The sequence below is a fragment of the Echinops telfairi genome, unplaced genomic scaffold (genome assembly GCF_000313985.2).
Source record: "Echinops telfairi isolate 266 unplaced genomic scaffold, ASM31398v2 ScPeMD7_7475;HRSCAF=8513, whole genome shotgun sequence".
Lineage (NCBI taxonomy): Eukaryota > Metazoa > Chordata > Mammalia > Afrosoricida > Tenrecidae > Echinops > Echinops telfairi.
The window spans coordinates 9,741,302-9,745,835 of record NW_022111379.1 but is presented as its reverse complement, the minus strand read 5'-3'; positions in this window follow the sequence as shown (position 1 = coordinate 9,745,835).

Here is a 4,534-nt window from a genome sequence, read left to right as displayed (position 1 = left end):
GATAGGTGGGCCGGGTGAGATAGCCTGATACAACTCTGCCATGCTCCTGGGCTCGTCCATCGACACTCCTCTGCCAACAATGTCTCAGCTTGATTGTAGGGTCTTCTGGTGATCCACTTAGCCTCTTAAGTGGTTCTGATGGCAGAATGTTTGGTCCAGAGGCAGACTAATGGGGAAACATTCAGTGGGAGTAACTTCTTAAGACTCTGCCCAGTTTGGGCAGGCTTTCTTTGTCCCTGCATCAAGGGCTGAGGCTCAATGGCTCAGAGAGCCCTGCTGAAGAAGTCTTCTTGACGCTCCAGTCTTTGAGTTGTAATTCCTTCCATTGCAAGTCCCCCAAACCCACTTCATTCTAAGAAAAGAAGAATAGGGGACGGAGGAGGAGAGGAAGAGAAACAAAAGGAGGTGAAGAGGAAGAAACAAGAACAGGGGAGGAGAAGGAGGTGGTGGTGGTGACATTGATTCAGTCAAGAAGGAATTTTATGGATTTACTTCATTGGCTTTAGGAACCACTGAATCTAGATGCTTATTAGGTCATTGATTCTTCTTCTTTATCTTCCAGTTCTCCTTTCCCCTGAGGGGGAGACTTCTGTGCCTAGAGGAGATATTGGGAGGCAAGTCCCAGTTGTCCACATCCACCCAAATGCCTCAGGACCATGCTTTTGTTAATGCTGTGTCCCCCCCCCCCCACGCAAGGGACGGCCTTCCTGTAATCTGTTTATCCTTTAGCTCTCCCTTCTCCAAGGTTCTCTCTAGACCCCCCAGCTCACAAGGGTCTCGCCTTCTGTAGCTCCAGGGGCATCTCCTGCCTTCGCCCTAGGCTGTCTCGGGCCTCCTTCCTGCCTACACTGTGGAGTGGGGGTTGGTGGGGGTCTTGCTTACTCCCCTCTCCCCTGCCATGTAGCCCTCAGAGATACAACCAAAGTGCTAGGTGGGATGCCTGCTGGGCCAAGATCCTCAGCCTTCTGCATTGCTTCAGCCAGAGCCCTCGCCCCTCCCCACTGCCCCCTTGGCCTGCTGTTCCTGGAATCGATCGCTGGGGAATCCTAGCCAAAGAGCTTCTCACGCAAAGGCGTGTGAACTTTGACTCAGGAGTAGGTGTTCAGATTCGGGTTAAGGTCCTTTAACCTCCTGCCTGTCTCCCTCCTTCTCTGCTTCATGCTCAGTGAGGCCCCCTTCCTGGTCATTATGGGTTCTTAGCTAAGACAGGGCTCAGTGATGGGAAGTGCAGGCCGCATCTAATCCCAGGGACCCCTCTTTTCTCCAGGGCATGGGTGATTGGTAGGGGGCTGGCCCAGGGGCTGGATCTGTCCATGTTTGACCTCCTGGGGTTTTTTGGGAGTGTGGAAAGTAAACCATGGGGGGTGGAGTGGGGTGGGGCCGGGGGGTGGTGGTGGTGGTGGTTGTGTCGAGCCATGGCCTGGAAGCAGGATGCCAGAATTCTGGGCTTTACTGTGACTTTCCATGTATCCTTCCTCACATTGGTAGCTCAACTGAAAACTAGAAGAGGAGTTGACTTAATGAGCTAATTAATTTATTTGAGGTCAAAAGTCTATTAGGGAATCTGAGCAACGTTCTGCCTCTTCTACCCAGCGAAGGGCTTTCCTGAGATCCAGCACTCCATGGTCTTCAGCCCCAATGCCTTGGCGGCCATGGTTCCTGAGAGCTGACATACTATAGAGACTCTAAGAGTAGGAGAGGGTGGGCTTCAGAGCAAGGTGGGGGATGTGGGAGGGCCTTGCTGCTCCCATGAGGCATTCACACAGGCATACTTCTCTCCCCTCCCCTCCCCTCCCCTCCCCTCCCCTTCCCTCCCCTCTCCTTTCCTCTCTCTGGCTCTAGCTGCAACTGAGGTTGAAGGATAGGCTTCTCTTGGGTGCTATGAGGATCCTCAGACAGTAAGAACTCACCAGCAAGAGCACACTCATCTCCTGTCTCATCTATTGTCTAAATGCTGTCTAAAACACCCCCTTACTGTATCAGCACTTTGGGCTCAACATCATCCTTGTAGTTGTGCTCAATTGCTTTAGAAAAAAACCAAACTCAATGCCATCGAGTTGATTCTGACTCATAGCAGCCCTATAGGACAGGGTAGAACTTCCCCTGTGAGTTTTCTGAGACTGTAACTCTTTTTTAAAAAAAAAATCATTTTATTAGGGGCTCTTACAGCTCTTTATAACATTCCACGCATCAATTGTATCAAGCGTATTTGTACATATGTTGGCCATCATCATTTCCAAAACATTTTCCACTTGAGCCCTTAGTATCAGTTCCTCTTGTTTCCCCTCCCTTCCACTTTCATGAATCCTTGATCAGTTATATACTGTTATTATTTCATAACTCTTCATGGGAGTGGAAAGCCTCACCTTTCTCCCTTGGAGCAGCTGGTGGTTTTGAACTGCTGATCTTGCTGTCAGAAGCCCAATGCATAAGCATGACGCCACCAGAGGTCCTCTCAACTCCTTTACCGATTGTTAATATCACCAGTGTGAGGACCTGGTTCATGACAGCCATTTCCCACAGGCTGGTTCTCTGTGTTGGGACTTGCAGGAAGGAGTGGCAGGTTGGGGTCAGATGTGCTGAGAACTGAGGAGTGCTGAAGATAGATATACATCAGGAGAAACGTGAGCTGTTGCTGGGGAAGCCCAGGCAGGTTTCCAGGAGGAGGTGATATTTTAGCTGAGGATTAAAGTAAGGACTTCGAAGCAGTTATGGGCAGGCCTGATAACCCCAAAGAGTTATGGAGGCAAAGTGCTTATGCATTGGGCTGCTAACTACAAGGTCAGCAGTTCAAAATCACCAGCTGCTCCATGGGAGAAAGACGGCATTTTGTATTTCTGTAGAGAGTTAGTTTCTGAAACCCACAGGGGCAGTTCTGCCCAGTCCTATAGGGTCTTTAGGAGTGGGCATCAACTCAATGGCAGTAAGTTTGGTATTTTTGAGTGTGATACTTCAAACCAAAGTCAGACCCATTGCTATTGAGTTGATTCCAACACATAGTGACCCTACAGTACAGAGCAGAATGGCTCCATGGGGCGTCTATATAGGTACAGACAACCTCATCTTTCTTCTGACAAGCTGCTGGTAGGCTTGAACCTCTGACCTTCTGGCTAGCAGGCCAAATTTAACTTACTGTGTCCCTAGAGGTCCCCAGGGCAGACCTAATCCTCAAGCCCCAAACAAAATCAAAGAAACTAAAAAACCCAACCCACTGCCTTCCAGTGAATTCTGACTCATGGGGCCCTTTCATCAGTTCTCTGAAGCTGTGAATCTTTACAGGCACAGCCAGGCTTATCTTTCTCCCGTGGTGGGTTTGAACTGCCCACCTTTCGATGAGCAGCCCACCACTCCTTTGTCAGTGCCACCAGGACTCCTTGACATACCTGATAGGAGTCTCGCGGCTCAAGAGTCTGGTTTCTATCCTCAGAGCGAAAGGCTCTAAGGCATGGTGCCAGGACATTGAGTATGTGCATTGTCAGAAGACCATCCTGGGTGTCCATGGAATTAGAGTCGGAGCCGGGCATAAGACCCGAGGGGGACCCCTCTAGGTGGCTGTTAGGTATTCTAGGGAGCAATGGTGGGGGCCTGGACTAGGGTGTGGCAGTGCGGGGTACGGTTGGAGACATCATGAATCCTTGTCCCATCAATCGGAAGCGTGGTAGCCAAGCTGATCTTGCTCCTCGGAGTCCACCCATGTCTCCTGTCTCCATGTGACAAGAAGCACTCCCCTGTTTCTCAGTGGGGATGCTCCTGGCTGTCCCCAGGGCACCCTCCTCCCCACTACATGCCACTCTTCCCAGTCTCCAGGGAACAATGCTGCTGCCCACTTTTACAGCCCCCTGACCTCCACATTGCTCCTTCTCCCAGGGACCACCATGCGGGGGGCCTTTGAATGTGCTGATTCCCTCTTGCCAAGGGTGCTCTTCCGGGAGGAGCTTGCAGGGTCGCAGCCCCACTTCTCTGAGTCTGCTCAGGATCACCCTCTGGGGAGGCCATCTGGGGTCACTCTCTTTCCAAACTGCTCCCCAGCCATTGCTGCCCCGTAGGGTAGCCTCCTTTTTACTCCACAAAACCTTTCACTGTCGTTGGTCTCATCTATCCCCTGCCCCATCCCCAGAACGTCAGAGCCTACTCCGTTTCGTTCGCGCCACGGGTACTTCCAGCCCGGGGAACAGGACTTGGCGCACCGTAGGCCCCTGGTAGATGTTTATGCATGGCGTGAGGTGACCTCTGAGACTTTGTTTTCCGCTGGAGCCACCGGCTGGGACAGGGGTTGTTGTCGTCTCCTCGGGGACAGGTGGAGCTATCACGAAATAGCTGGCACACTCGGGCGGGGGACGGCGTGCAAGGCAGCCAGCCAGGCGAGCTGGGCGGCGCTGGGGCTGCGTGTCCTGCCACAGGCGTGGACCCAAAAAATGCAGGCACACGCAGGCGTCCGCACGCAAGCGGGCCCTTTGCTCTGCCCGCTCCTCCTGCCCGGGAGCGCGCTCCCGGCCTCCGCCCGCCCCCGGCTCCCTCCTCCCCGTCGCGTGAC